Source organism: Electrophorus electricus, chromosome 10, assembly GCF_041902795.1.
Source record: "Electrophorus electricus isolate QZ-2024a chromosome 10, ASM4190279v1, whole genome shotgun sequence".
Lineage (NCBI taxonomy): Eukaryota > Metazoa > Chordata > Actinopteri > Gymnotiformes > Gymnotidae > Electrophorus > Electrophorus electricus.
The window spans coordinates 11,885,893-11,899,098 of record NC_137506.1 but is presented as its reverse complement, the minus strand read 5'-3'; positions in this window follow the sequence as shown (position 1 = coordinate 11,899,098).

Sequence of the window (13,206 nt, the reverse complement as noted above, 5' to 3'; positions counted from 1 at the left end):
CTCGTAGCAGACAAACAGGACAGTCGTTTATTCAAATGATCTACACTGACAACAGTTCTGAAATGTTACCCCTGCTGACATCCGAATTAATAACATTCAAGTTCAGCAAATGTTAGCGCATTTGACAATGGGACAGAGACAGAGCAGGACGAAAATCCACCCTCTGCCGACTGAACAAGAGCGGCGGAGGATGAGCAATGACTGGCCCATTAGACCAATCTTGAAGTGGATAGATTTCTGGGCAGAACGTGTCCAAAGCTGGAGGTTCGCAGCACGAAGATCAGGCACTTCTACAATTAATTCTCCAAGAGGCCTAATAAGAACACCTGTGGAGGAAAACGCCATTATTCCGGGTGCCATGTTGACCTTTCCATCAGTACCGTCAAAAACCAACAACTTCACGGTATCTGCAACCACGTATTTTGACTGGTACCTACCTGGTGCAGTGATTTGTGAGCAGAACCGCACCCTGGTCGCCTGGAACAACGGAGGAAATTCGAGTCCCGCACCTGATTTTAAAACGGACACCTCTCCATGAAGATTATGAAAACGCCCGCATGTACAGTTCTTTAAAAAATAAACAAATATCAAACAACACACGACCCATTGTGTTTGATTTTATGATGTATATGTACTGAACAGACATGAACAGCCTGTGTATTGTGAAAATACATGTATGTGTCTTCTACAGCAATTACTGTGCCGTGCACACTTTAAGTTTGGCATGAAGTGTTTGCTTTTTCCAAAGCAAGTAGTTTTAAATTATTCTCATAGAATAAATTTCGCAAAGATATGGATTTCTCAGTTGACCGTAGAAAGATGTTTTTTTTTGTATTTAATTTCTTGAATGCGAATCGTATGTATGTTACCACTGCTAAGCTTCACCACTGTCAAGGTAAGACCTCAAAAGGACGCAGAAAATTATTTTAACAACAGCTTCTGCTGATTTATTCAATAACTGTATGACACCGTTTGAGTGTACGTACCGACTGAAAACAAACTCAAATTATTAGAGACACTCTTACTGCGTCTCCACATTGAAACATATCAGTTAGTTAGCTAGGCTGGCTAACTAGCTTAGCTTTATTAGCTAGCTAAGCTAATGGCGAAGAGGATTACGTTAATGAACCCCCGGTCTACAGTTGTGCACATACAGGAAAATTAATGAATAGCATGGCAATACACGCATTTATTGAAACAGTTATGTAGCTAATATGCATTTGTAGTATGTGTGCCTGGCGTAGAAATGAGTCTTTTTTAGCCCATTAAGGCTATCTTAGCTAGGCTAGTTCGAGCAAGCGAAGTGCTGGTTGCTATGACAACGGGCTTGGTGTATTTTGCGACCTTGTCGGCTACATAAGACAAGTGTTTATTGCTTTACTGCTGCGGTGAACAGTTATTATTGTAACATTCTGCTAATGCCAGGTGTGTAGAATAACTCACTAGTGATGTTTACTTCGAGACTTTGGCAGTTTTAAGATGGATAGAAAGCGAATGAGCCAGCTAGCTGTCCTAGCTAACATGCAACCTTCTGTACATCCCGGGTACTCCCAGCCCTTATCAGGACCTCACAGTTCCCTTTGAGAACTCCCTGGTATCACGATCATAACTTTGGACAACCAGTTGTCATTCTCAACTCATGTTTCAGATTTCTCCTTTGTAACATACGAAGGATTCGCAGGAAGCTACCCAGGTGCTTGTGCGGTCTCTTGTGATCTCAAAGCTAAACTACTGCAACTTACTACTTGCTGGTCTAGTAGTACTCTAGTACTTATTGTTTATTGCACTTATCAATGTTTAAGGTAGATCTTATGTATTTCGTACTTCTTGTTAGGAACTGGTTCAAAGTGACAAGTCCTTCAGTTTCGATCTCCTCCAAGTTACCCTCTGCCCTCTGTCCTCTGTAGCCAGATCTCAAATTCAAGTTCAAGTTCGGTTTATTCGTCACATACATAGTCATACACAGTATAACTCACAGTGAAATGGTGGAGAGTGCTCTGTCCAAACTGAGGAAAAGAAACAGGGGTGCATAGAGAAAAATATATATATGCAAGATAAATATATATATTCTATGTACAAAAATATATTAACAATGTATGTACAGTATATGTATATTATGATTATATACACAATGTACAATGTATATGGTTGGGTATATATGTACACAATCTACAGAATGTACAGCTCCATTTTGTATAATAACATATCTACAGTTGTTGTGTAACAAGGTAATTGAGTATAAATCTATATATACAGATGTACAGATAAACAGTTATGTTACATGGTGGTGGTGGTCCCCACAGTTTATCAGTTTCCCTGATTCAGGGCCCGAATGGCCTGTGGGAAGAAGCTCCTCTTCAGCCTCTCTGTCTTGGTCTTCAGGGAGCGGAAGCGTCCTGACCTCCCTGACCTCAACAGAGAGAAGAGTCTATTGTTGGTATGGGTGGGGTCCTTCACAATTTTCCTGGCCTTGGTCTGGCACCGCTTGTAGTAGATGGTCTGCAGGTCAGGAAGTTCCGTGTGTGTGATGCGCTCTGCTGAACGCACTACCCTTTGGAGTGCTTGTCTGTCCTGCTTGGTGCTATTCCCAAACCAGACTGTGATGTTCCCCGTGAGGATGCTCTCGATAGTGCAGGTGTAGAAGTTCCACAGTACTTTGGAGGGCAGTCTGAAGTCTCTTAGGCGTCTGAGGTGGTAAAGACGCTGACGAGCCTTCTTTGCCAGGGAGTTGGTATGGCGGGACCAGGACAGGTCCTGCGAGATGTGAACTCCAAGGTACCGGAAACTATCTACTCTCTCCACCGTGGTTCCACCGATCCTCACTGGTTGGTAGTGCCGCTCCTGCTTCTTGCTGCAATCCACGATCAGCTCCTTTGTCTTACTGACGTTTAGGAGGAGATTATTTTCCTGGCACCAGTTTTCCAGGTGTTTAATCTCCTCCCGGCAGGCCCTCTCGTCGTTGTCCGAGATCAGACCCATGACAACGGTGTCGTCAGCAAACTTGACAATGATGTTAGAGCTGGAAGTGGCTGTGCAGTCGTAGGTGTACAGTGAGTAGAGCAGGGGGCTTAGGACACAACCCTGAGGAGCTCCAGTGCTGAGGATGAGGGTGGATGAGGCGCAGTTGCCCACCCGTACTGATTGTGGTCTGTCTGTTAGGAAGTTGGAGATCCAGTCGCACAGGGATGTATGCAGTCCTAGATCCCCCAACTTAGTAGTGAGTAGGGAGGGGATGATAGTGTTAAATGCTGAACTGTAGTCGACAAATAGCATTTTAACATAATTTCCCCTCCCTTCGTCCACGTGAGTCAGTGTAGTGTGGAGCAGATGTGCAATTGCATCGTCAGTGGAGCGGTTGTGGCGGTATGCAAACTGCAGTGGTCCATGGAGGCTGGCAGTGAAGATGTGATGAAGTCTCTGACTAGCTTTTCAAAGCACTTCATCACGACTGATGTGAGGGCGACAGGGCGGTAGTCATTGAGGTCGGAGGGTCGAGGTTTCTTTGGGACGGGGACGATGGTGGACTGCTTGAAGCTGGACGGGACGATACCGAGCGTCAGGGAGAGATTGAAGATGTCGGTGAATACCGGGGCTAGCTGATCTGCGCAGGCTTTGAGGACCCTCCCGCAGATACCGTCTGGTCCCATCGCCTTCCTGGTATTCACCCTTTTAAACACTCTCCTCACGTCACTCTCCGTGATGATGAGAGGGCGCTGTTCTATGGTGGGCCCCGCGCATGTGCCATTGGCTGCGCCGATAGTGCCATTTGGACTAGCGCTGTTAGCACTAGCGCCGTTAGCATTAACGCTGTTAGCATTAGCGCTGCTAGATGTAGCCTTGAAGCGAGCAAAGAATGTATTCTAACCCTAGCACATTTTTATGACAATGTTAGTCTTTATAGTTTCCATAACTAGGTGCTTAACTGAAATCAGCTCGACAGGTCAAAGTACTCTCTCATCTAGTCCTCCCTCATAATAAGCTCTGAGCTGGTTGTTTGGTTGTTTGGTTGTTTGGCTGGCTTTCATTGTCTTGTCCTATTAAAAGCATCATACAATCAGCAACAAAAGTTGATGGTGTAGTTTGATTTCCAGCCATTCTCTCTTCCTCCTTCAGTGATTCGGTCGCACCGTTGACCCTCCTCCGTCATATTTGACTTGTTCCAGTAGCTTGTGTGATTGTGGCTGTTCTGACTTAAGAAGGCTTCTCAGATGTGTTTTGATGTTCCGACTTGCCGTGCCTATTCTTTCATCTGCCTCCATCTTAGTTCTCCCTCACAGCCACTCGAATCCTCCTGATCTTCCCTCGTGTTCCCACTATACAGACAGCCCACATAAAGGCCCTATAAGAACGATTCAGCCAAATCCTGAGCACCTCAGCTTCTCTGAGGAAAGGCCTCTCTGTAAACTTTAATTATGCTGTGCTGTGCTGTGCTGTGCTCACCCCCCACCCTCGTTGCCATTCCCCTTCTTCTGCATGTGTGCAGTCTCTCTCTCTCTCTCTCTCTCTCTCTCTCTCTCTCTCTCTCTCTCTCTCTCTCTCTCTCTCCATCTTTTCTGTCTTTTGCTAGTTTTTATGTCCACACCCTCATTATTCTCACATTTTCTACCTCAAATCCCAGCAGCTGAACAGCCAGGTAGCAGAGCAGGGGAATGTCATGTATAACGTGGACAGTGCTCAGGTCCTTCCTGCTCCTGTGGACTTGAAACCAGGTCAGGCCTCACTGTCCCTTTCAACCCTCTAACTACATCACACACACACACAGCTGGTTTAGGGCTAGCTAGCACATGCATGAACTTCCTTATGAAACTAGTACTAGTTTTGTGGATGATTTGCTTTTGACTCCACTGATTATTATTTTATTTGAATTTTTTCCCCCCTTTTTGGTGGTTCAACTTTCCCAACCCTCATCTGTGATTGGCTGTAGATGACGAGCCAAAGCTTGAGTGTGCAATGCTGAAGTCTTCATCACCAGCACTACGGCCAGTCGAGCCTCCTGTGCAGAGACGAGAGCCCGGCAGTCCTGCTTTTGCTCCTGCCCCTGTCTCTGCACATGAACCCGTCCCAGCTCCAGCTCCCACTCCTGCCCCCACCCCAGACTCTTATCCCCCTGAGAAATCAGAGCTTCCTCCGCAGATGTTTAACCAGCTGATGAAGCAGGTGATGGACCTCACCATCGACACGGAGGAGCGCCTCAAAGACGTGGTTGACCTGGTTTTTGAAAAAGCCATCGATGAGCCCAGCTTCTCTATGGCCTATGGCAATATGTGCAGCTGCCTGGCTATGGTGAGTAACATGTTCCCATACATTGCTGCTGAAGTTCCATACAAAAGCAAATGCCACACAGAAGTGAACTCTGTTTGAACCACTTTAAACTGACATGGAGCTTTAATCAGCTTCTATTTAGTAACAACTCTCAACACTGTTTTATACCCAAGTGTTTCTCCTACATGTCTTTCCTGTGTAGTTAAAAGTGCCCATGGCAAACAAGCCCACCAGCACTGTGAGTTTCCAAAAGCTGCTGCTGAACCGCTGTCAGAAGGAGTTTGAGAAGGACAAGGTCAACGATGATGTTTTGGAGAAGCTGCGGCACCAGCTGGAAGCGGCCACTTCAGTAAGCAGCACTCCTGTCTAGTTTACCCGACTCACCAACCCACAGATCAGGAGAAAGGGGACTGAAATCGGCAGCAGTGCTGGGAGGCGGCCAGGTCGTTATCGGGTCCAAACGCGCTGTTTCTTGCTTTTGTCTTTGTTCTGGTTACTCCTCGCAAGGCCAGCGAGCGGGAGAGGCTGGAGGAGGATCTGGAGGAGGCGAAGGACAAGGCCCACAGGAGGTCCATCGGCAACATCAAGTTCATCGGGGAGCTGTTCAAGCTGCGCATGCTGTCGGAGGCCATCATGCACGACTGCGTGGTCAAATTATTCATGACCCACAACGAGGAGAGCCTGGAGCGTCTGTGCCACCTCCTCACAGCCATCGGCAAAGACCTGGACTTGGAGAAGGCCAGGGTAAGCAGGCCGCGGGCCTGGCCTGGGTTGATTTAATATTCTCAGCAGATGCTCAGCACTTGCATCGGTTTATCTTTAGTATGTCATGTAAAGGTTTACGGGGCATGTGTAGATGAGTGCTAGTGTGCAGTGCAGCGACTGTGCCTATTTTGTCCAGATTTGGTCTGTGTTGCGTTTTTCACAACAAGTACTTTACACATCGAAACTGGATGAAGAAGTTTTGGATATTGTATCTTGACTGTCAGTTTTTTCTCTAGTAGGAACAGCAGTTGTGATGTTGACAGTTCAGTCACCAACTAGTTTGACAGTTATATGTGTTCAATTTTCCTGGTCTTTTTTATTGTGTATTTTTTTCTCCATGCACGCTTTTAACCAAAAAACAAGCATGTTGAAATGTTGTCTATAAAAGTTTTGCTGTCAGTGTTTTCTGTTGCTTGCCTGTTGCCTGCACTCTGACTACAGGGTAGCCAACTAATTAGGATCATCATCTATAGTGCGACTAGCATGCTGCGCTGATATCAGTGTATTATTAGGCCTTGGCAATGATTTTAAAAGTGTCCAAGTTCATGTTGTTTAGTGAAGTTGTCAGTGTGGTTGTTAGCTCTGCTCCTACTGCAGCTGACAAAATGAAAGGCTTTTATTCAGGACTGGTCAGCTGTTAGAAGGTTTTGCTCTCACAGCCTCCTCCACGTTTGCCGCCTCCTGCTGCTGCACCCTGGATTCCCCAAAGCCAAGTGCAGCTGATGACAGCACAGCTACACCCACAGTGGCAGTGAACTGCTTTACAGCACTGACCAACGTGCAAGGCAGCAGGGTTTACATAAAAGTCATAAACGTCTTGCGACATGAGTTCAGCTGAGAGCACACCTGATCGAATCGAAAGGGGTAGAATACCTGAAATTTTTCTACGTTTCTCTTACACTCTCTCTCTCTCTCTCTCTCTCTCTCCCTCTCTCTCTCTCTCTCAGCCAAAAATGGATCACTACTTTAAATATATAGAAAAGACAGTGAAGGAGAGGAGGGGTTCCTCACGCATTCGGTTCCTGCTCCAGGACGTCATCGACCTGCGACTGGTTAGAGACTCTGCCTGTGTTTGTGTGTTTGTGTTTGCCATTCCAGCGCATGGTGATGCAAAAGTATGCATCTGCTGATTTTGCTTTTCTAGCATAACTGGGTGTCGCAGCGAGCTGACCACGGGCCCAAGACCATTGAACAGATCCATCAGTAGGCCAAACTTGAGGAGCAGAGGAAGGTGCACCAGCAGCTGCTGTCCAAACACAACAAGAGGCAAAGGTGTGGCCCTCAAATCCGTGACAGCCTTTTTCACCTGGCTGTGTGAGGCCGAGGACAAGTCCAAGGACAATTGACAATTGCTAAAAGACAATATAATAATTCAAAACAATAATAAAATTGTGACAAAGAAACAAACGTTCTGACTCTAATGTATTTTTGTTTTTTCCTTTATGAACTGCAGATAAAACTATATTTAACATTTTCAGATGTTCAAAACAAAAGGCAGAGGTGAATATAGAAATAGTATTATTTATTTTTATGTCATTCTTCCTTGGCTTCTCCTTAATTCGAATAGGCTCTGCCCACTAGATTTCACTTTTTTTGTTTGTTTGGGTTTTTCCTATGATTTTCACACCAATCTGAGTGAAATTGGTGTCAAAATATTTGCAAGAGTCTGAATCTCAATAATTATTTAAACAAAAACCTGACATAAAAATACAGCTGTCCTATTGCAGTCTAATATTAGTAGTACAAAGTAGTAGTACAAAGGTTAGGTTTTAACTTTAACTTAAACTAGCTGTAACTCCTGAACGACATGTTCAGATTTCATGAAATTTAAAAGACTTATACCAGTATTGACTTTGAGGTAGCTTACCAAATGTAGCAGTTTTGTCAATATGGGGCATATAATAATATGCAAATAACTGTTTCTCAACAACTGCTCTTCTGATCAAGATGAAATTTTGCATACTGCTTCTTTAAGCAAGCTGGAGGATTGCTAAGGCTGAGTCAAACATTGGCTAATGTTTTTCAGGTAATTGGCTAATCATTTTTCCGTGGGCTTCAAAGGATGTAATGTAATTTAGTAAGAACTGGCTTCAGTGGACTGCTACAACGTTGATTCTTGTAGAAATTACTTTGAATTTAAATATCCTACTGCTTTTTATGTTGCTGATGAACTGTAACACACTAGTCGTAGGACCTTTCTCCAATCTTCACAAATTTGGTATCAAAATATTGATGAGACTGAAACATGTTGATATTTGTATGGAGTATGGCCCCTACATACCTATCAATCCTTCCAAGGTGTACTGATTCATTCAAAACAGCTGAAAAAAATGAAGACTTCTTTGAGTAATTCTTATGAAACTTGACATGAGTATTGATTTATGGACTTTAAGCTAGCATGGCAATTATAGGACATTTTTGCCAACAGAGCCCCTCTGACATATGAAATGGTATTAAAAAAAAAAGTCAATCCCATTGTGTACCAACTGTGCATGAGAAATGCAGTTTATACAGTGCAATACTTTGTGACTATTCCATAAAAAAGTTCAATACGTTTCGTAAACCTTTTTTTAGCCTGATTTTTGATACCTAAATTAGTTGGGCAAATGCACCTTTCAAACAAGTCAGTAACTTTTTGATCTAGAGATACCTTTTAAATGTAAAAAATGCAGATCTTCTTGTAAATAATTATCAAAAATATGTGTATTTAACTATCAATCCCCAAGAGCAGGATTTTTATTAATAGGCTAAAACTTAGCCATAGAGTGTTAGATTATCACCAAACTTCAATGGTGTATATGAACATACTGTGAATGCAAGTACATTTGGGGTGAACTGATCTTCTGGGGGAACTATATTTCTTAGTCATGTCGAATCAGAAAAATAATATTTATATAAAGCAATTCAGCAGAGAAAATTGAGAGATTGGTTTCAAAATACAACATTCCTGGAAACAAAACCTCAAAACCAACCACAAAGGCTGGTGAACTTAATATGGGATGTCATCAGCAACCAAGCTGTGCAGATGTGATAAAATGATTGGACCCCTTAATTGCCACCTGCAGCTATAATAAATGTAATTCTAATGTATGTCATGAATTCCCTAGATGAAGGAAGTTAGACATTTCAATAGCAACACACCTCCCTTGATGGAATGACTGGGTACAGAAACTAGTTGACCAGAAAGGCCAGAAAAATAGCACAACCACAGCCTTCAAACCAGACAACAAACCTGCTTAATGCTGACAAAGTTTTATTTTTTTTCAAATACAAAATACAGACTCACTCTCAATAAATAACCATTTGATGAAGTAATGCAGAATAAAAATTAAGACAGTGACAAAAGCTTTACTGTAGTTACTAAGCATTTAGGTTTGGGTGTTTTTAGGACTTGGTGGGATGGTTACGAGAAAATATTGGCATATTAGATAAGCAGAAAAATACTATGGATGGGTTCAACACATGATGTGCGTATTCGTTTGACTTTGGATCTATTGGATCACGCCAATAACTGTTGAAAAGAAAAATGACCACCTGAATGCTAAAACATATAATGGAAATAAATGTCTTATGCAATACGAGAATTATGGAAATCGGGTCAGCTTTGGAATAGAGAGGAGCGTTAGGCACATACTAATAATATTAATACATTTTCAGAGACACTCAATATCCATTCTGCCAAGGACAGGCAGTGATCAGTGAACCAGGCAGCCAGTAAGAGAAATAAAATCACCAAGAAAGTCAGGCTTTTTGCTGTTTGTTTTCAAAAAAATGTCCTTGACAGAACACAAGATATGACTGAATGAGCAAAGTTACATTTATATAGAGCCTTTCAAAGAACATACAATGCTTTCCAATGAACACACACAGCTTCTACATTCAGTCACATGCCGAATATTGTGTTAAATTGTTAATCAGTGGCTTACTGCAGGGTGACTGTGTGTAAAATGGGGAAGAGTTGCTCCACTCCAGCCTCCTCTATCTCACAGTCATGCAGAGTGAACTGTGTGTGTGTGTGTGTGTGTGTGTGTGTGTGTGTGTGTGTGTGTGTGTGTGTGTGTATGTATGTATGTATGTGTGTGTCAGCTCTCTGGTTGACCATGGAGACGACTGTGCAGTCCTCATTGCTCAGAGTCAGAGTGTGTGTCTGTGTGTTTGCTGTCAGGTCCAGAGCAGAGCTGCAGGAGAAGTCCAGTCTGTGCTGCAGAGCAGAGAGCAGATCTGTTGCTGCTGCCCCCTGCTGGAGGTCAGAGACACTGTAGCAGTGGAGCAGCCTCAGCAGCAGCCTGTCAACACTGAGAAAAAAAACACACACACACACACAGTGGCAGGGCAGTTAATTTCAGATTAATATAAATATTTCACCTGAATTTACCAATTACCATGGACTGTAATATGTTGATTACCTGACACAGGAGTCTCAATAAAACCTAAACAATGCTGGCACAAAATGACATCTTGGAAACTTTCCAAAACACACATAAATGTATATATAAGTGTATGTAAATGTATATAAGTTTTTATACTATGCCCAGTTTCCTGCTTATTTTCAGCCACTTTTTGGTAACTGCATTTATATTATGTCAAATGAGATTTTAATGCTTTAATTTCTGTGCATTAAGAAATGGTCAATTTATGTTATTTATCCTCATATGGAAAGATTTGCTTCCATATTTTCCATATTTCAAATTTTGTGGGAAAAAGATGTCTGGAGATTTTACACTCTCTTATAGATTGCAAGTTATAGGACAGTGCCAGACCTGTGAAACAGTGCCACTTCATCCAGTGTTTAGATGATGTTTGATGCTTAGACCTCATTAGTCATATGCTAATAGTAACTTTGATACAATCTTCAATACAGTGTTGAATCACTGTGCTTTGCAATAGTGAGCTTTGATGCCTCAGTATCTAACATCCCATCACTATTTTGGAGTTCTACCATATGTATTCTTGCTCTGCCTGTTCGTTTTCCATATTGTTCTCCGTTCCTGTGTTCTTAATATCTGTGTTATCTTACTTTTACCTCTGTGTTTTCTTCTTCCTGGTTAGCCTCACTTTGTTTTTTGTTGCGCATGTATTCTGGTAACCTGCTCTTGGATAATGTTTCTGCTCCTCCTAATAAACAAAGTTCGACAACACGCTTGTGTCCTGCCCTGCCTGTCTCAGCATCACAGCTAATCTAAAGGTCAAAGCATAAACTTCACTGGCAGATACACCTATTTTTAAGCATTACCATGTATGTACACAGTTTTCGTGTACACAGTATGCCAACCATAGGCAACAAGCAATCCTTGAATTAGAATAAGTTAATATTTCTGTACGTGGGCAAAATAATAATATGATTCTTAGTCCAAGTTATATTTAGGCTCCATGCATGTAAATATATATTTTATTTAAAAATGAACACATTGTCTTTTTTCACCACTAGTCACTTTGAAACCAGTTAAGACCACTACACTCCATTTAAGATGACCTTAGAGTGTTTTAATGAGGAGTTCCTTCAAGTACAAACTTGCATCAGTTTTCACTGTAAATTATGATATGCAAAATAAATGCTGTTTGATGGAATAAATGAATGACAAATATGAAGTTACGCTGTGATCATAAATGGCTTAGGCTAATGTGTCCATGTGTTCTTACAATCCTGGCAGGTCATGTGTGACTGGGGTTGGAGCTTCACTGAAACAGATGTTTTACATCTTGTTCTGGATTATAATCTGGCTAGTGGAATTCAGAGCCCTTTCCCCAATGGGAGAAAATGATTTTATTGTTTTATGTGAGATCATCCTGAGCAGACCATTCACAAATCAGAACAGTTTCCTGTGGCTACAGTGAGGACCTCAGCTGATACTGGAATATTCACCCACTGCTTTGATATGCTTATCTCACAGATTTCACAACAAAATCCCAGAATATCTACAATGTAGATGAGACAGGATTTGTCACTGGTCCATGACAAATCCTGTAAGATTATGTACCAGACTACAGGTGGAAGTGGGAGGGAACAGATAACAGTCCACATCACTGGGAATGTTGTTGGGCAGATTCATCATCTACAAAGGGAAACGGATGTACAATTCTTGGTGTCAAGGAGGTCCAGACCGCAACCCCATTTTTGTAACAGAACATGGATGGTTGGACAAATCTCTTCCTTAAACTATTCACTCAGATCTCAGACTGAACATTTCTCAGGGTTTTAATATTTGATGGTTAAACCTCGCATGTGACTCTGGGACTGGGGGACTAGGGGGCTTCTTAACATTTTTTCTACTCCTGAACCTCTTACTGAATAAATGTAGGGTGGTTAATTCTTTCAAAATTATACATTTTTAATATTTTGTCAATAAATCATGACATGATCTTACTTGGAACACTTAAATGGACTTAAATGGTCCAACTGTACCTATTAAGCTGATGCCAGACTTTTCACTTATTTAATAAAATATCTTTATTTATATTATAAAACAGACATAAACTAATAAGCACATTTTGAAATGAGAAATTAGACGTTCATATTTAAATCAATTCAAAATCTATGAAAAATGCCTGGAAAATGATTTTGGCAGGCTTATTGCATAAAGGAAAAGAATAAAGTTATGTTAATATGGAAAGGACATGAAATTCTAAACCACACAGCTATTTTTGAAAGAAAGACTTAATTCCTTTAAATCCTTTCCATACAATCGTAATACGAAATCTCTTCTTCTCACATTTTCTTGCTTCCATGGCTCCATTCGCTTCTTTCGTTATCTGCTCTATGTCTTTTTGCTGACGTTTCAGTTTCTTCTTCTCATGTGTCTTCTCATGTGTCTCCTTGAACAGCTTCTTCTCTGCATTTGGTGTTGCCCTCACATCTGAGTGATAGGACAGGGGAGGCAGTAGTGGACGGCAAGGCCTGTAGGGTCTGGATGATGGGGCTTCTTGGAGCCAGTGGGGCTCACCAGGTGCAAAACTGGTAGGCTGTCTGAGGGAGAGTGAGGGAAACCTGTTGTCTCGTGGTTTGGGAGACTCCAGGGGGAAACTGGGCCTTGGGCTTTCCAACTGTGAAAAAGCATTTAATTTAGCATCACTATTAAATACATGCATGTGCACACACTTTGATATACTATCAAAAATATAATATAAGTTAGACTTTGATATTGTAGTGTCATGGGCAATCCATTTGTTGATTTGCCCTAA